Raw genomic sequence first — 20,230 nt, 5'->3', positions numbered from 1 at the left:
AGTATCTCAGAACATAATGCTATTTAGCTTTAGGGTTCTAATCTAGATTAGGACTCAGACAATACAAAGAATAGCCATAGGAGAACACAGAAAGTCAAACAGAAAGGTGTAACCAAAAACTGACCCTTCTCTCATCTTAAATTTCTGAGTTGCAGCATTGAGAACTGGGAGGAACTAAATTTCTATTATTTAAACCGCCAGGCTGTAGCTCCTCTGGGCAATTATAGAGCAGCAGAGTGAGAGCAAAGTCCTGGACCTCCTGACTCTCCTTCAACAGGAGGTGCCAAAAGATTTCAGCTTTCTCTATGAGCAGAAAACCTGACACATAAATTTTTTTCAAATTTCAGTGACCCACATAGAACACAAAGTCCTTAAAGTTATCCTTCAAGCTTCACAGTGGAACTAGAACTATTAACCAAATGCAAAGAAATAGTAGCTTTAACCTTTTGAAAATTAATAGCAGGTTTTGTTCTCTCTGTAGTAGTCACTTCAGATACAATACTGGAATGACAAAATTCAACTAAAAGTTCCTTCCTTTAAACACCCCATAACTGAGCTGGGGTATGAGGGAGAGGCAGGTAGGTAAAAATAGGAACAGAAGTCAGGAAGAGACAAATTAGTTATATGTGAAAAGCCATAGTAAATTACATCTATAATAACTAAACATCCAAATTGTTAAGGATTAAAAACCTACCAAAACAACTAAATTCAGTCCATCTTTCCCCTAAAAATAAATCAGTAATGTCAAGCAAAGAGCACAATTTGCTTTATAGTACATACCTCAGGTAAAATCACATCATTCTGACTCATTAAATACAACATTCACTTCCACAGAACAGTTTCCAGGATCCCTAAAACCTAATCTATTCTATTTTTATATAACAAACATATTCTGACTATATAAAATTCCAGAAGTGGGCCAGAGGGGTGAGGGCATACCTTTACATCCAGCACTCAGGAGGTTGAGGAAGGTAGACCTCTGAGTTAGAGACCACAGATCAAGTTCTATCTAGGACAGTCAGGTCAACACAGAAAAACCATGTCTTGAGGGTCTGAGCTTGAATTCCCAGGAACCACAGAGGCATACGTCTATAACTGCAGCACTGGAAGACGCACAGAGAGGTGAGTTCCTAGAGCTCATTGGCCAGCAAGCTTAAAAAATGAGTGAGATCTAGGTTTAGTGAGAAACTTTTGTCTCAAAAAATTAAGTGAAGAAGCTAGGCATGATGGCATGCACCTTTAATTCCAGCATTCAGAAGGCAGAGGTAGGCTCTCTGAGTTTGTAACCAGCCTGATCTACACCCAGGGCTACACAAAGAGAACAGAGAGCAAGCAAAAAAGAAAGCTAAAGTCAACCTCTGGTCTCCATACACAAGCACCATGTGCATACACACATATATGAATGTATCCCCTCAACATATGTATGTTATGTTTTCCCTAATAGAAGATAACCCAAAAATACCTAAACACACATTCCAAACTTCAACATTAGGAAGTAGAGAAGCAGAAAACACCTCATGGTTGTTTACAATAAGCTCTCAGCTTTTTGGCAGCTTCCAATGAAGAAAAACCATACACAATAAAAACATGTTTGTTATCAGGTATAGTGGCACAGGCTTTTAATGCCAGCAGTGGTAGGCAGTTCTCTGAGTTCAACACCAGCCTGGTCTATAGAGAAGTGCCAGGACAGCCAAAGCTACACAGAGAAAACCCTATCTCAAAGAATCAAAGAAAAAACAGAACATGTTAGCAAATAAGGTTTTATACTTTTAAATGTGTAGCTAAAAAATAGTTTGGGGCTTGGAAGATCATTAAGTAAGTAAAACGCTTGCCATTCAAGTATGAGGATCAGAGCCTGGACCTCCAGTACCCATGTAAATGCCGAGAGAGCACAGTAGCTACCCCTGTAATCCCAGTGCATGGAAGGTAGAAATGGGGTCCCAGGAGGAAACTGGCCACTTAGACTAAATGAATCAACATGCTCTAGGCTGAATGAGAGGCCATGCCTGGATATATAGAGAACTAAACCAAGTGATACAATTCTCAACTTCTGTCCTCTACCCACATGTGCACACAGATACATGAATACGTTTCCATACATGTGGTACACATATACATGGAAAAGCCCTTCAAAAACAACTACAACAAATTTAAAATGTTTTTATTATTTAGAGTGAGACTGTGGGGGGGCGGGGATGGGGGGAAGCTGAAAACAGATAGTTGTTGTAGCAATAAAAGTAAATGGTCAGTGCTCTTTCAGAAGACCCAGGTTCTACTCCTAGAGCCTATATAACAGTTCGCAACCACCCATAACTCGTTTCAGGATATCCAATACAATCTGACCCCACAGGAATACCACTGCATACATGGAAGAATATTATATACATAACACATGTGTGTGTATATACATACATGTATATGTGTGTATACAGACAGACACATAGATATTCTTAAAAACAAAAAACAGCTCAGCAGTGTTGACACACACCTTTAATCCCAGCATTCAAGAGGCAGAGGCAAAGGCAAGTGGGTCTCTGTAAATTCCAGCCCAGCCTGATCTACATAGCAAGACAGTTTTTTGGTTTTTTTTTTTTGGGGGGGTGGGTGGGAGGGAATTGTTCAGGATTCCTATTTGTCTTTATTCTTTTTTTTTCATTTTTTAAAATTATTTATTTATTATATAAGTAAACTGTAGCTGTCTCCAGACACACCAGAAGAGAGCATCAGATCTTATAGATGGTTGTGAGTCACCATGTGGTTGCTGGGATTTGAACTCAGGACCTAAGTAAGAGCAGTTAGTGCTCTTAACTACTGAGCCATCTGTCCAGCCCTTATTTTTATTCTTAACTTTTTTTTTTTTAAATACATAGGGTCTCAACATGAAGACTGGCTGGCCTTGAACTCAGGGTGCCCTCCAAATTCTGGGACATTCCAAATTCTGAAGACTTTACACAAAACTAGGACACCACTAAGAACAACAAATATGCTTGAAGAGTGGAGAAGCACAAACCTATAGTCCCAGTACCTAGGAGGTAGAAGCACGGGAATCAGGAATTTGGCTACCTAACAAGTTTGAGACCAGCCTCAGCTACATGAGAAAGAAAAAGAACAGGAGGGAGGGAGAGACAGGGAAAAAGACCAACCATTCATTCACTGTCACTCCAGCAGTGAGGGCTCAAGTCTAACAGAAACTATTACCAGAGGCAAAGTGAGCCGTTTCACATAGGAAAGGAACATGCATTCAAGACTAGCATCAAGATTCCTCCTGTAGTCTCAGGAGACTAACCTTGAATTACACATTTGGATATACTGGTATTGTGTCATTGCACTCGTTTCCCTAAACCTTCAAAATACTGTCCCTAGATTTTTTTAGAAGGGGGATGGGAGTTATTCACTGTAGCGGCAGCTGTTTTAAATTATCCATCTAGGTTCTGAGTTGGATGATCAAACCTGAGGTACCACCCCAAACGACATATAAACAAGCCTAATCTGTTATGAAAATGAAGATGGCCACACTGATGGCCAGTAATGAAATTATCAACATGTTCGTTCTCTTCATTTTGTTCTCATATTAATAAGTAGGGATTTTACCTTGCATGTGGCATATGCTTTAACCGCACACACTTAGGAGGACAAGGCAGGCCAAACGCTGTGAGGTTCAAGGCCATCCCAGTCTACATAATGAGATCCTGTATTAAAAAGAATAAATCAGTAATCTATACATTCTGACTTATAAAGGACAAATAATGAAGCCATTAAACATGTAGAGCACCCCTCTCACTACTCCAAGGTTCTTATGACTGTCTCTTTTTTTGTTGCTTGATCAGTAGGTTTGCTGCCTTCTTTCATATGAAAAATAATCTTCATTTAAAAAACTGGTTTAGTGCTCAGTAACCTGTCCCTGAGCTCTGAGGAAGTTTACCTGAGCTACCCAAGTTTTCTTCTAGAAAGAGATATTATGAGAAAATTCTGCATCTTTCTAAACTGCTCATTTTGTTTTGTCTTTGTTTTTCTTTTCTCATAGACTGAATTTTGCATAGACCATCATGAGCTTTCTTCCCCACCCTTCCTCTTCTAATAATCTTTACATAGGGAGTTATTGGTTGTTTAGGTGCTGAGAAAATTGTTTCTTATAAGTACTTTCATTTCCTCCCATCAGGTAGTACATATATGATTTGCAATATTCCAACCTCTAATGTACTTCTCCCTAATACTCACTTTCAAATTATTTTAAAGAAAAAATCAAGAATTGTAAGGGACAGAAAAGCTTCCATTCACAACTCTGTTGTGGGTTCCTGAAGCTGTTGTATTCTAATGTTAGTTCTGCTTTAACAGGGTTTGCCCCAGATGAGCAGGTGAACATTCTCCCCATTTTAACTAGTCAGAAAGGCCAGAGCCTGTGATTGGGAGAAGATAGGTGAAACTAGAGGTTTGAGAGTGGGGGCAGGGAGAAAAGAAGAGGATGAGAGGGGAAGGAGAGAGGACTGAAGACAAGTGTACTGGCTGGTTTTGTGTCAACTTGACACAAGCTGGAGTTATCACAGAGAAAGGAGCCTCAGTTGAGGAAATGCCTCCATGAGATCCAGCTGTAAGGCATTTTCTCAACTAGTGATCAATGGCTGAGGGCTCAGACCATTGTGGGTGGTGCCATCCCTGGGCTGGTAGACCTGAGTTCTATAAGAAAGCAGGCTGAGCAAGCCAGGGGAAGCAAGCCAGTAAGTGACATCCCTCCATGATCTCTGCATCAGCTCCTGCTTCCTGACCTGCTTGAGTTCCAGTCCTGACTTCCTCTGGTGGTGAACAGCGATATGGAAGTGTAAGCTGAATAAACCCTTTCCTTCCCAACTTGCTCCTTGGTCATGACGTTTTGTGCAGGAACAGAAGCCCTAAGACAATGAGGAAGTTGCAATGGACCTAAACAATGAGACCAGGAGAAACCACAAGTAGCAAGGAGTCTTACAGTTGGAGAATAAGTGTACTGTTAGACCTGCCCAATCTAGGCATATATAGCTTACAATTATAATAACTGGATTGTATTTTTTTAAATATGGGCAAATTGGGTTGCAAAGTCCAGCAACACAGCTCCCCTACAAGGCCGCCAAAACCTTAGTGCCAGTTTAGTTTCAGCAATATATGCACCTCAACAGCAGCCAAAGGCACTGGGCTGACCATCAATGCTTTCCATGTTGTATTTATCTTCAATCGCCTTTGCTTGGCTTTCACAGACCTTAACAAGCTAACTCTATTGGGAAGCCTGTGGGCCAGCAGCAAGCTAGTACAATGAGCACAGCAGCCTGGGCTAACTCCCATATTTTGGTTCATGGCATGAACAATACGCTAGTTATACAAACTTCACTCTGCATTTCCAAGCATAGCAGTCAGGTTTACCATCTTGACAACTTATGCCATGCTACAGAACAGACATCCTTATAGATGGCTTGGCATCAAGCTTGCAGGCCGAGCAGTGACTTGGTATTCTCTACGTTAGCTGTGGTGATAAACAGACATGGTATCTTTTGGGTTTTTTGAAGACAGGGTCTCACTGTGAAACTCTGGCTCTGTTCCAGTCCTCTACCTCAGATCCAGCCTTCATAAGCCTCCTGTGCTAGGTAAAAGGTTATGTACCAGGCCCAGCTTAGCATTCTGTATTTTTTTTTAAATTTTATCTTATATACTTTATATATTTTTTTTATATATGAGTGCTCTGCATATAAACCCACATACTAGAAGAGGGACTCAGAATCTATTATAGATAGTTGTAAATCACCATGTGGTTATTGGGGATTGAGCTCAGAACTCTAGAAGAGCAGGCAGTGCTCCTAACCACTGAGCCATCTCTCCAGCCCTCTGCATTTTCTTACTTTAAGTTTATTGTTTGTTTTAATGGCATAAACACTCCTGCTCCTCTGAACAATGCAATAAAAAGGCAATCATGCTAAGTGTGTAGCTTTTGTGTGAGGGTTTTGTCTGTTGTGTGTGTGTTTGAGGCAAGGTCTCACCACGTCACTCTGGCTGGGCTGGTAATATAGTGTAGCCCAGGCTGGCCTCAAATTGATAGCAAATCTTCTGCTTTAGCCTCCAGATTTTAAGTGTTCACAAGCACAATGCCCAGTGCTCAGCATCTTTCTCTACAGGCCTATCTGACATCTCTAGCATGTTTCTACTCACACCTTTTTGTCTACTTTTTAAAATCAAGTTCCTTTTTAAAAATTATGTTTTGTGAGCTCTTTGCATGTTTAAAATAACCTTAATGATTTTGGGAGTTTTGGTTGGTTGGTTTGATTTTTAAGACATGTAGCCCTAGAAGGCCTAGAACTTTCTAGGTAGAATAGGCTGGTCTTAAACTCAGAAATCTATTCGCCTCTGCTTCCTGAGTGCTGGGATTAAAGGTGAACACCATCTATTTTCTCATGATCTATAAATTTTATCTACTTACTTATTTAAATTTACTTTTGAAGTACTGGAAATCAAATTCAGGTCCTTGCAAACAACATCCCTAATACACAAGCATCCCTAATACTGAGCTCCAAATTTATTTTGAATATTACACATATATAAATTTTTTAAAAACTTATTTCAGAGCTTTAGAGATGGCTCAGTGGCTAAGAACATGTACTCCTCTTACACAGGACCGAAATTCAATTTTCAGCAGGTCCAGAATCCTAACTCCAAAGGATCCAACACCTATTCCTGGTATCAGCACTCAAACAGGTATAAACCCATAATCAAGAACACATATACATATAATCAATTTTATAATAAAATATTAATATTTTTATGTAACACGTTTCTATATTTAATAGACCTAGTTTCACACACTGACCACAGTTAAGATATAGACTCTGGGGCTAAAGATATAGCTCAGTTGGCAAAATGCTTGTAAGTATGCCTAAAGCTTTACATTTGATGCCCAGCACTACAAAAACAGAATTTGGTGGCATACATATATCTGTAATTTTAGCACTCAAGAGGTAGCAACAGGAAAATCAGAATTCAAGATTGGCAGGGCAATGGAAGTACATGTCTAGTCTGCTGACAGACAGGCAGGACGAGAGCTACACAGAGCAACCTTGTCTCAAAAAGCTAAAAACCACTGAACCAAAAAAGAAAAAAAAAAAAAAAAAAAAAAAGGTGTTCAACATCATTTTCAGCTCCCTCTCTCTCCTCTTCAAACCCACACTCACTGTGTGCCTTGTACCAGTCTCCAATACTAACCTTAACTATAGCGCCCACTGAAATGTTTTTCATCATTAAAGTATATTTTTACAAACATCAGGCAAAAAAAAATTGTATCTCATAAATTTTGAGTTTGCCATGATGTTCTGTTTTAATTATTACTTTCTTTTATTGCTAAATTCTATGATGATAACCAAATTTTACCTATTCACTGGAGACATCTGGAATGTATACTGTTCATCAACTTGAATAAAACTACTATAAATAGTAATACAGCTTTTTCTATGACTATATTTTTCTTTTCCTGAAGTAAAAACCTAAAACTGAAACTTTTGAGTCATTTGAATTTCTCAATTTTCTGAAAAACTACCAAGCTATTTTCAAAACTAGCAGTGCTTTATGTACTATTAGTCCATCCTGTATTCCAGCCCTAGTACCATAATGTAAAATTGAGTATCACAAAAAATTAGGCAGAGTAAATATAATTTTCATTATTTTTGGGAGAGTTTTTAAGAATCAAAATTCTATCAGACATGGTGGTACAGACCTTCAATCCCAGCAATCCCAAGGCAGGCAGGGGATCTCTGAATTTCTAAGCCAGCCTCCTGAACACAATGGATTCCAGGCCAGCCAGGAACTACATAGTAAGACCCTGTCATGAAGGCAGAGACAGAGACAGGAGTGGAGGGTAAGAAGAAATGGAGAAGGGTGTATTAGTCAGGGTTCTCGAGAGTCACAGAACTTATGGGTAGTCTACATATAGTTGGTGATTTACAGTCTGTAGTTCAACTCCCCAACAATGGTCAGCAGCAGCTGTGAATGGAAGTCCTACGATCTACTAGCAGTTGCTCAGTCCCACAAGGCAAGCAGGTGAAGAGAGAGAGCCTTCATTTTTTTAAGATTTATTTATTTATTTATTACATATAAATACACTGCAGTTGTCTTCAGACACATCAGAAGAGGGCATCAGATCTCATTACAGATGGTTGTGAGCCACCATGTGGTTGCTGGGATTTGAACTCTGGACCTCGGGAAGAGCAATCAGTGCTCTTAACCACTGAGCCATCTCTCTAGCCTGGAAACATTCTTTTAGTATCTCAACTTAAATACCAATTGATGTTACAAATGTGTTCTTAACAAAATAAAACAAAAGCATTCGTATTACTTTATAATCCTCGTTTCTGTAGCTGGTTACATGGTCTTAGCTTGTATTTATAATTACCTTCCTCTACTACCCATTCTGTATTTCCTCTACCCTCTGCAAGCACCTCAGCAGGTCTTGGCTCTTTTCCTGGAGTGACCCATACCTTCATTCCTGATGGCTCTGTGCTGTTGTAGATTCCCATTGACTTTAATCACAGGACATGGTAGTACTAAGAAGACAGCCTAAGGGTTCTCCTGCACTCAGACATAATCCTTCTTACCTCCATTGTGGAGAAGCAATCCAATTTCCTCATGATAATCTGAATCTATCCCCCTCCTAACACTGTTATTCCTCTCTTAGCCTGTTGGTTCAAGGGCATTAGAAGCCCAAAATGACTAGGGGTAATTCTGAGCTTCCAGTTCAATGGAATGTTTGTTGTGGCTTCTGGTAGGATCACTCCCTGCTCTGGAAACAAAACTTCTAGGCCAGCAGAACCTAGAGTTATAGGGACAGGAAGCAAAAATTGACCTAGAGGGTCACTAGAAGTGAAAGTGAGTGGAACTATTCCCTTTTCCACCCCTTGATTCCTGGAACCATGGATCCTGGCTGTGGGAAAAACTGTACCATATATTCAAAGCATATACCACCTTCTGAACTCTGCCCCGGCCCTCCATGCTGCTGCCACCTAATTGACACAGTAAGATCATTCCATCTTTCTATCAGACCAGCTGCTTCGGGATGATGGAAACATAGTAGGACCAGTGGATTCCATGATAATGGACCCACTGTTGCACTTCTCTGGCTGTGAAATGAGTTCCTTGGTCAGAAGCAATACTGTGTTGAATAAAATGACAATGGATAAGGCATTCTGTAAGTCCACGGATGGTAGTTTTGGCAGAAGCATTACATGCAGGAGATACATAACCAGAATAAGTATCTACTCCAGTAAGAACAAAACTTTGTCCTTTCCACGGAGGAAGTGGTCCAATGTAGTCTACCTGCCACCAGGTTGCTGGCTGGTCACCTCGAGGAATGGTGCCATATCTTAGGCAGATCTGGCATTCAGCAGCAGCTGTAGCCAGGTCAGCTGTGGTGAGTGGAAGTCTGTGTTGTTGAGCCCAATCTGGGACAGGGGGTGATGTACTTAAAAACAATCAATATCCTGGATGTTTTGAGATGGCCCAGCAGATTGTTACAACCATGTAACAGAACAAGAACTACCATCACATAAAAGCTCTGACAGATAAACCCACCTACTTTGGCAGTCACTAAGTTAGGCAGAAGTGACTTATACTGAAACTTATACTGGATAGCACATAAGAGCCACAAATCGTAATAGTCACAGTTCCCTTGGCCACCTGAGTTCTATGCTGTTTTGGAAGTTTCGTTAGAAATTCTTTAGTTCCTGATGCTATTAGCTCTTGTGGAAGGAGACTGATTCTTGGTTCTTTAGTTAATTTTGGTGGTCTGTACTTTAAAAAACAAAAGGTTTCTCCCAATACGACTGCTCATGGTATCTCCTTAGTATATTAACATCTATAAATTTTTCTCGAAAATTCTTCTCTTTCATTCCTGATCCCTGATGCCCATTAGAATTTCCCAGCACACAAAAGGCAATATAAACAAATGTGGTATCTTACCATTACAATAAAAATGAAAAATACCTATTGCCTAGTAAAGTTATAGCCACCCCAACATCACAGCATAAGGCATTACTTGGATTTGTAAAAATAATGGTATAAGCGAATCTATATTGCCAAGCGCATAAAAATATAGCACATACAATTCTGAATTATGTACAACACACAGTACTTGACACTACGGCACTACAGGCTTATGTATACTATATAATATTCTATTTTAGAGTATACTCCTATTTAGAGAAAAAATACACAGAGATATACACATATACATACAGGGCACAACAGACCATGCCTAGTATTTGGAAAGCTGAGACAGGATGACCAATGGCAGCCTCAGACAAAAAGGTCTACAAATTCAGGACAGCTAGAGCTACATAGTGAGACCCTGTCTCAAAAGCACAACCACCCGAACAATCAACAAAGGAAGGAAGAAAAGAAGGAAAGGAGAAAGAAATGGAGGAAGGGAAGGAAGGAGAAAGAGTGATATAGATTGGTCTATACTATCACGTAAGCACCATCTATGGCGTTCATACAATAGCAAAAATCACCTAATGGAGCCCAGTAGTAGCTGCGCATGGCTTTAATCCCTGCATCTTAGAAGGCAGAGGCAGGAGTTTGAGGCCAGCTTGGTGTACAGAGAGTTCAAGACATGTAGGGCCTACAATAACCCCCCAATAAAGGTACCTAGGGTCAGGTGTCGTGGTATCCCTATAGTCCCAGCACTCAAGAGACTGGCAAAAAAAAAACAGCAAGTTTGAAGCCAACTTAAGCCACTTAGTTTTCCTAAGTACTCTATTTAAAAGCAAACAAACCAAAAAATAAATAAATAAAGCAAATAAGCAAATGAATAATAAATAATACTACTACCTTGATTATATGAAATAATTATATAAAGTAAGCTGGTAGTGCATGAAAAATATGTATTAATAAATGCTTAAGGACTGGAAAGATGGCTCAGTGGTTAAGAGCACTAACTATTCTTCCAGAGGTCCTGAGTTCAATTCCCAGCAACCACATGGTGGTCACACCATCTGTAATGTGATCTTGGTGCCCACTTCTGGCATACAGGCATATATTCAGGCAGAACACTGTATACATAATAAATCTTTTTTTAAAAAAAAGAAATAAAATATAAACGCTTAAATCAGCGATGGAAAGGTGTATCTTATTAGGAATTAGAGATGGCTCAGTGGTTAAAGGGGCTTATCCTTTTGCAGAGGACCCATGTTTGGGTTCACATGAAGTTTTGAAAGTGCCTATAACTCAAATTCTAGGATATCTAATCCCCTCTTCTGGCCTCCAAGAGCTCCATGTACACATGTGATGCACATAAACTCAACTGAAAAGGTACAAACACACACAAAAATAATAATAAATATTTTTAAAGACCTACAGAAATCAAAAGCTACTAGTAGCACACATCTTTAATCCCAGAACTTGGGGAGGCAGAAGCAGATGGATCTCTGAGTTTGGACCCCACCTAGTCTACATAGTTAAGTTCTAGGACAGCAAGACCTACATAGTGAAACTGACTCCAATAAAAAAAAAAAAAAGGATTGATGGAGATTGATTTACTGCTATTCATTTTCTAAATTTTTCATCTTTAATAAACACTCACTCATTTTGGAATAAACTATGCATTTTAGCAATCCTTTAAAGATGCAGGGCTGGAGAGCTCCATGGTTAAGAGTTCTTCAACCTTGCAGAGGGAGGCCGCTGTTTTGATTCAAAGCACCGGCACAGGGGCTCACAATTAGCTGTAACTCCAACTCTAGGGAATCTGATGCCTTCTTCTGGCCTCTTTCGGAACCAGGCAAGCATGTGATACAAGACATACAAAGAGGTAAAATACATTTTAAAAAATCCAGTTAATTAGGATAAAGGTAAAAAGGAGCTTAGCCTGTAACACACACACACACAAACAAGTTCAAGGCCAGCCAGATGTACAGTGAGTCTCCCTGTAGGAGAAGCTCCCATACCCCAAAACCAATACAAAACAAAACAACAAAAAGCCTGGAGTCTTTAGCTACAGCTATTGGCATGGTTAACAAGTGTACGTTAATGCTAAAAGTCCAAGAAGATGAAGCCCCTCTACTGTAGAAATCCTGCCTTGGAACTGACAGATACTCCCAATATAAGCATTCCAAAAAAGCCATGTACAAGAACAAGTACAAAGTTCAATGTTGAAAGGGGAAAAGGTGGGAGCAGAGGGTGCTACAGTAACGAAACTTATTGGTAGCGACAATATTAGCTGCAGATGCTTAAGCGTTGTAAACAGCCAGGTATGGTAGCACACACTTTTAAACCCACCACTCTCAAAAGCAGATCTTTGAACTCATCTTGGTATACAATGAGTCTGTTTAAAAAGCCAAATGTAGCTACACATACCTGTAACCCCAAACACTGTGAGGAGCAAAGAGAATTATTGAGGCTTGGTGATTGCCAGCCTGGCTCTAAAGTCAATGAAACCCTGTCTCAAAGTAATTAAAAGAGGCCTGGGGCTGGAGAGAAGGTTCAGAGGTTAAGAGCACTGACTGCTCTGCCATAAGTCCTGAGTTCAAATCCTAGCAACCACACCGGATGGCTCACAACCATCTGTAATAGGCTGTGATGCCCTCTTCTGGTATGTCTGAAGACAGCAAGTGTACTTATATTAAATAAATAAATAAATAAATAAATAAATAAATAAATAAATAAATAAATCTTTTAAATAAAAAGAGACAGGGTCTGACAGAACAAGACATTTGACATTCTTCTTTCCCTTCCCCATGAGCACACAAAGGAACATACATGTGGCACAAAAAAAAAAAAGTTAAAAAAAAAAAAGAGGGTGGGGAGACAGGTCAGATTCCCAGCATCCGGGAAAACGTACAGCAAGGTACATATGTATTCCAGAGGCAGTTTAGCTCAAACAATGTTAGTGAGAATACCATGTCTCACTAAAAAAAAAAAACTGAGGAAAACATGTGCAATCTCTAATATGTGCACATGCGTGCACACATACATACATACATACATACATACATACATACATATATATACACACCGCACATATATACCACACACATTAAAAAAAAGTGAGGTTGGAGAGATGGCTCAGTGGTTAATAACACTTGGTATTCTTGCTTAGAGGACCCAAGTTCAGTTCCCAGTACCCACATGGTAGCCCACAAGTTCCAGATCTGGTACTCCTTCTGGTTTTGCAGGACTGAATGCATGTGGCACACTCATACAGAAAAAGCATATAAAACAAAAACAAATCTTGTTAATAAAATGAAAAAGAAAGCTGGAAATACAGTCAGTGGCAGAGCACATGTGGCCTAGTATGCAGGAGGCTCTGGGTTATTATCCCAAGCAACACCAAAAAAATGAAATGAAAAACACAGAGAAAATAGCTGCATATCATAAATCTAATGAGAATCTTGCATCGGAGCAAGTCAGCACGTGTATAATCTCAGCACATGGAAGGCTAATGAGATACTGTCCCACAGAGAGGAATGAAGGTGAAAGGGATTTAGAATATATAAAGAACTCTTTTTTTTAATTTATTTTATTTATCTGAATACACTGTAGCTAATTTCAGACACACCAGAAAGCATCCGAGCCTATTACAGATGGTTGTGAGCTACCATGTGGTTGCTGGGATTTGAACTCAGGACCTCAGGAAGAGCAGTCAGTGCTCTTAACCTCAGCCATCTCTCCAGCCCAGTAAAAAACTCCTAAACTTAATAATAAAAAGAAAGTGAATCAAGAGCTGGAGAGGTGGCTCAACAGTTAGGAGCACTTGCTTTTCTTGCCGAAGACTCAGGTTCAGTTCCCAGCACATACATGGTGGCTCACAAGCCATCTTTAAGTCCAGTTCTAGGTGGCCCTGTACCCTCAGCTAACCCCCACTGGCACATGGAACACATACAGACTACAGACATGCAAGCAAAAACAAAAACAAAAAAAAAACAAACGCATAAAATAAAAATACCTAAAAAAGCAAAAAGGAGAAATAATTCATCGTGTTAATGGGCAAAAGATCTTTCTTTTTTTAGACAAGGTCTCACTATGTAGCACCAAGGCCTGGAACTTGTTACGTAAACCAGGCTAGCCTGGAAGTCAGATTCACAGCCTCTGCTTCCCAGTGCTGGATTAAATGCATGTGCACCATGCACAGAAGATCTTCTTCAAGCAAATATGCAACAGGGAGCTTAAAAAGACAGCTCAGAGGTTAGGAAAGACATATTTTCTCCCAGAAGACCAAGGTTCAACTCCAAGCACCCATGTGACAGCTCACAACCATCTGTAACTCCAGTTCTGGGGGATCTGATACCCTCTTCTAGCCTCTACAGCAATCATACACGCAAATAAAACACCCATGCACATAAAAAAATGTTTTTAAAAACACACAACAGTACAGCTGAACTGGGAGGAACACTTAGGTACTTGCCAAGCTTTGGCAAGGTTTAAAAAAAGTTCACAAATATATAGCTTAATGGTAAAAGTGCTTGACTAACATGCACAAGATCTAAAAACTTTAAACAACAACAACAACAAATAAAAACCAAAATAGCAAGGTACGGATTAGGCCAGGTCTACCTCATGGAAACTACCTTCGGCTACATACCCCAATCAAAAATTTTTAATTTTTTAAACTGGCTGTGATGTCACATATATACAGTCTCAGAACTCAGGAGGCAGTGGCAGTAACAGGTTTGGGGAATTGATCCAAGTTCAAGAGGCCAGTGTGGTTTACACAGTGAGTTCCAGATCAACCAGAGCTACATACTAAGGCCCTCCTGTCTCAAAAGAAAAAACACTAGAAAAATCAAAGGAAAAGATTTTGGACTAAAGAGGTGTCTCAGAGCAAAGGACCCTCATTCAATTCCTAGAACCCACATGGCAGCAACTGTCTGTAACTCCGGTTCCAAGGAATCAACAGCCTCACACAGACAGACATATGCACAAGCAAAACACCAATGCACATAAAGATGGGGTGGTGACACAGATCACTGCAGATTTGAGATCAGCCTAGGCTAGGCTATAAAGTTAAGAGCCTGTCTTAAGAGTCAGCTGTGGTGGTGCACCCTTTAATCCCAGCTCTTGGAAAGCAGAGGCAGGTGGATCTCCAAGTTCAAGCCCAGTCTGGTCTACAGAGCAAGTTCCAAGGCAGCAAGGGCTATACAGAGAAACTCCATCTCAAATAACAAAAACAAACAAGCAAACAAACAACAACAAAATAAGGATTGCCTGAGTTTAAGGACAATCTAGCCTGAACTACAGAATGTCCTATCTCAAACAAACTCCTAAATGAGGAAAATACACAAAGTCAGGAAAATGCTAACTAAAACTCCTATGAGACTCCACACCACTCCAATCAAAATGGCCAAAACAAAAAAAAAAGAAAAAGAAAAAGAAAAAGAAAAAAAGGTAAATTCCCAGCAACCACACTGGCAGTTCAAACCATGTTACTCCAGTTCAAGGTTCCTAGGACTCTTCACATACATGGTACACCAACATGTATGCAGTCAAACCATCTATCTATTCACAAGGGCTGAAGAAATGGTTCAGTGGTTAAGAGCACTGACTATACTTCCAGAGGTTCAATTCCCAGCAACCACATGGTGTCTCACAACCATGGGATTTGTTGCCCTTTTCTGGGGTGTCTGAATACAGCTACAGTGTACTCATTAAATCAATCAATCAATCAATCAATCAATCAAAACAAAACATCTATACACACAAAAAATTAACCTTAAAAAATGCTGGCCAATATTAGTGGTGGAACAGGCCTTTTATCCCAGCACTGGGAATATAGAAACACACAGATGTCAGTGAGTTCCCAAACCAACCAGAGTGCCATAATGAGGTTCTGACTAACAACAAAAAATGCTGGAAAGGATGAGAAGAAACTTAATTCAAATCTGATGGTAGAAATGTAAACATATGCAGCCACTATGGAATTCCTCAAATACTGAGAAGAGCTTATGACCCAACTACCCCACTGCTAGGTACATATGTATAAACTTAAGATTATGCACCAGAGATGCTTGCACAGCAGGCAGGAATGGAACCAATCCAGATGCCCATCAACAAGTGAATGAAGTGGTAGAACACATCTATAATTCTTTCACTTAGGGAGGCAAAGACAGGGAGATCTCTGTGAGGCCAGCCTGGTCTAGCTCAGCAGTGAGTACAATATAATACACACATTCAATACATTTTCATATCTTACTGGGACTGGATATGGTGAAACCACTTTTGCTTTTTGGGGGGTTTTTTGTTTTTTTGTTTTTTTGTTTTTTGGTTTTTGTTTGAGATATAGCTCTAGCTGGCCTAGAACTCACTGCAGAACAAGCCTCTATCTCCTGGAGTGCTGGGATTAAAGGCATATACTATCACAGCCATAACAACTAACATTTCTATATGTGAGGAAACTAAAACTCCAAGTGTTTAATTAACTGGCCCATTTTAAAAAATGCTTTAGAGCTCAAGGTGTACTAAACACACATTTACAATAGAATTGTTCAACACTCACCACATTCTCCTACTACAAAGCTAGCTTTCAGACCTGCTACAGAACCCCATGATTTTCTTTCCAATTCATCTCCCTCAGGTTTAGAATCTATAAACACTCAAATAATAGAAATAAGGCACCAGACAACTTTTATAAAGTTGGTGACAAAATTAGTCACTACATATTTTTACCAACCAAAGAAAGAAATGAGAACTAAGCTTTCAACTTCATAAATAACTATTTTTTCTTTCCTTTTGTTTTGGTTTTCCCTGGGGTTTCTCTGTGTAGCCCTGGCAGTCCTAGAATTCAGGCTTTGAACTGGAAAACACACTTGCCTCTGCCTCTCCAAGTGCTGAAATTAGAGGGGCATGCACCACCACCACAGCCAAATTTACTTTTTCTAATGCAGTGTGATATAAGCCAACTTCTTCCCAGGACTGGGAAAAGGGTGTCAAAAATGTTCTCCAAGTCTCTATAATAAACAAACTAAATACAGTACTTCAAGTTTTGACTCAAACCCAAATCTGTACAGTATATTGCCTTGTACTGGGCAAGAAAATAAATGCACAAGTACCTAATAGTAAGATTAGATAGTAAGATTAGAAAGGGGAAAAAAAGCCACCAGGGAAACAATTAAAGTGTTTTCTTTTAACAGTCTCTAAGTGCTTTGTTTGGGTTAAACATTCATAGGTAAAAAGCTGCCTGCGTTATGTCCAGAGTGTACATGGAAGTTTTGCTCCCAAGAGGTGTATGTAACCACTGTGCCTTGGTTCCTGTCTTCCAAAGCTCCTGAAATGCTAATGTCTCTCATATAGAATTTAAAGCATTCCTTACAATACTTACACACACTAACACACACTTTTCTGACTTTGATTCTCAATCCAAGGAGGTAATCCAGTCTCTCCGTTACTCCAGAAAGGCCATAGGATTACAACCAAATATCAACACTTACTTTCTTTAGGAGGAAGAGAGGAAGAGAGAAAAGAAGAAAGGAAGGAAGGAAGGAAGGAAGGAAGGAAGGAAGGAAGGAAGGAAGGAAGGAAGGAAGGAAAGAACCAGACAGACAGGAGAATGTATCCCAATAGATGGCTAGGCTGTAAAAGCACCTACTGCAACCTAAATTCAAGCCTCATTTGGTGGAAAAGCGTTCTCCAGGAAACTGTCCTCAGACATACCTACAAAAGAGTATGAACGTGTGTGTGCGTGCGTGTGGTCTGTCTGTCTGTCTGCACCTCTCCCTTCCTCCCTCCCTTCCATGCATACACTAACTATTCTTTAAGAAAGAAAAAACAGGAATTCTATGTAGGCCAGGTGTGGAGCCCCAGGCCTGTAATCGCATCTCTTGGGAAGCAAGAGGATTAAAGAGTAAGGCCAGGTCAGCTGCATAGGAAATAGTAGCTAGCCAAGTCTAGTGGGGCTCAGGAACATCAAGCCCACGGTTGGGATAATAAACCAGAATGATTCCGCTGAGTTTGAAACTTAGCTACACATTGAAACCCTGTATCAAAAAAAAAAAAAAATCAAAACAAAACAAACAAAAAAGACCGCTAGCCCAGGAAGGATAAGTATCCCGCTCTTATCTCTCGCTTGTGACTGGCAGGTGGAAGACTGGAAATTCTAGGTGAACACAGGCAATACAACTAGGCCAGTCTCAAAGAAATGGGGGCCCCCGCGGGGGAACGAGAGAGGGAGAGAGGGAGGAAGGGAGAGAGGGAGAGGCTTTCTAGTACCATAAATTTCTAGATGCCAGGAGGTCTTTGTTTTTCTCATATTCTGAGACCGGAATTTAATTCCCAGTTGGAAATGGAGAAACAAGGTTTAATAGGACATTCGTAAGTAGCCAGATAGGAATAAAACTCGTGCAAAAGAGCAAGGTTCTGCCTTTCTCCCACCCCCAGCATGGATCTCGATTCTCAAAAGCACCCAGGCTGAATCATTTCAGCTGTTTCTCGGGATTGCCAGGAACTTCTCCAGCCCCTTTCTGGGCTGCCCTCAAAGCCGCACTGGATTCCACTCCCCTCTCCTCCCTACGCGCTTCCTTCCTCCGAACTTCGCGTCTCTGCGGCCGGCCTCGCCGTCCCGGCTGGGCCTCGGTTGCCTCACGGCCTCCTCCGCATAGTTCCTCCGCTGGGACCCCCAGCAGCTGCGGCCGGCCCGGCGGATGTCTGCCCTCCCCTCTCCCGCGACCTGTCCCCGCCGGACCCCCGAAGCACGCAACGGCTGGGCCCAAAAATGGCGGAACGCGACCGCCCGCGGCCCTCACAGGTCCCAAGGCGGACTTACCGTGGGAGGCCGGGAGGAGCTCCTAACCGCGAGCGCGGCGTCCTTTGGCGCCGTAGGGAATGTCTCTCCGTCTGGTCCTCTTCCCTTCTCCCCACTCTCAATTCCTCTCCTTCAAAGATGCAGGCGCCATCTTCCCCGAGGAGCCACCGAGCGTACGCCTGTGCGTCATCACGGCCTCTCGACGCTGCGCCCCGCGCGCCTAAGTCGCAGGTCTACCGTAGGGCTCAAATAGAGCATGCGCGCAGGTGAGGGGGTGGAGCTTAGATATAGGCGCCTAAAGATTTGATTTCGTCTTGGTGGTGAAGGAGTTATCTTACCACTAAGACTTTTCGCCCTACTTTCCTCACCGCGTGAGCCATCCTACATGTTCTCAAAGCATCCTAATTCACAAAACTAAATAATATGCTTGTAAAAGCCGGGTGTGGTGGCTCATGTTTGTAATCCGAGCACCTAGGAGACTGAGACAGGAGAATTACCCTGAGTTCAAAGCCTCTCTCGAAAAAACATACCATAAGCCTGTGATATGGTTTATCAGTAAAGGAGCCTGCAGGATAGCCTGATTATCTTAGCTTGATCTCCAGACCTACATAGTGAGCAAGAAATAAAAATGTTCCCTACAATTGTACTGTTCTTTCTTGTGTATATACACACACACAATATATATATGTGTGTATTATAATAAGAAGGGATGTGGATGTTGCTTGGTCAAGCATTTGCGTGTAGGAAGCCTTAGAGTTCATTCACCAACACTGCATAAACTGGGTTTGAAAGCCTATGAACTGAAGGCAGGAGGGTCAGAAGTTCAAAGACAAACTTCAATAGAGAATTCAAAACTAATCTACGGAAAGACATCTACAGAAAGACACACAGAAACAAGGGAAAAGACTATTTCATGTTCTCGAATCACACCTCTTTAAGGTAATGATCATGTTATGGTATCAGCACCATAAAGATTAATTCTTTTATAATCCCAACACTCAGGAAGCAAGAAGATTGCTATTCATTCCAGACCTTTTCTCAAAAACAAAACAAAATAAGCAGGCAGGTGTTGTGGCAAATGCCTTTAATTCCAGCTAAATACCAACTATTCCTTAAAGAGATGGCCCAGTAGGTGTCCAGGATATGTAAAATAGACCTTGTGATCCTTGTTTTACAAGGGTTCAATCTATCAATTGTCTACTCTCAAGCACCTTCTCCACCTCCCTTGCATTCTTCCTGGCCATCACTGGCCTTCCCAGTAGCCACTGGATCCCCATTTCTTCTCAACAGTTCAGAAAGTGAACTTCTGTGTATTTGCATTGTTCCTCTGAGCACAGACAAGCACTCTGCAGCTCTGTCCCATGGCTGTTCCCTCACATGGTCTCACACGGTGTCTGTCTTCCAGCTCCTCTCTACACACTTCCATGCTGAAACAGACTCTTCTGTAGCCACTCCTGCCTGGAGCCCATCATATTCTTCATTTTTGGTAAGCAGGGTCTTTGA

The 20,230-nt window shown here is 40.9% G+C and overlaps 1 protein-coding gene across 5 annotated transcripts in view; it reads right to left on the bottom strand.

Annotated features, from left to right (window-relative positions):
• The window catches only part of WDR33 (WD repeat domain 33), a 94,643-nt gene extending 75,756 nt beyond the window's left edge, over positions 1-18,887 (bottom strand). For 4 of the 5 annotated variants that reach the window (XM_080920019.1, XM_080920021.1, XM_080920022.1 and 1 more), the window contains exon 1: positions 18,749-18,887. The gene's annotated coding sequence lies outside the window, so the exon portion shown is untranslated. Of the gene's footprint in view, positions 1-3,591; positions 3,690-18,748 lie in introns of all 5 variants that reach the window. The other variant, XM_080920020.1, reaches the window with a different exon arrangement.
• Between the last annotated feature and the right edge of the window lie 1,343 nt (positions 18,888-20,230).

This window comes from Micromys minutus (assembly GCF_963924665.1).
Source record: "Micromys minutus genome assembly, chromosome: 8".
NCBI classification, from domain to species: Eukaryota; Metazoa; Chordata; class Mammalia; order Rodentia; family Muridae; genus Micromys; species Micromys minutus.
The sequence above is the reverse complement of the archived record's forward strand: the minus strand, read 5'-3'. Positions and strand labels throughout refer to the sequence as shown.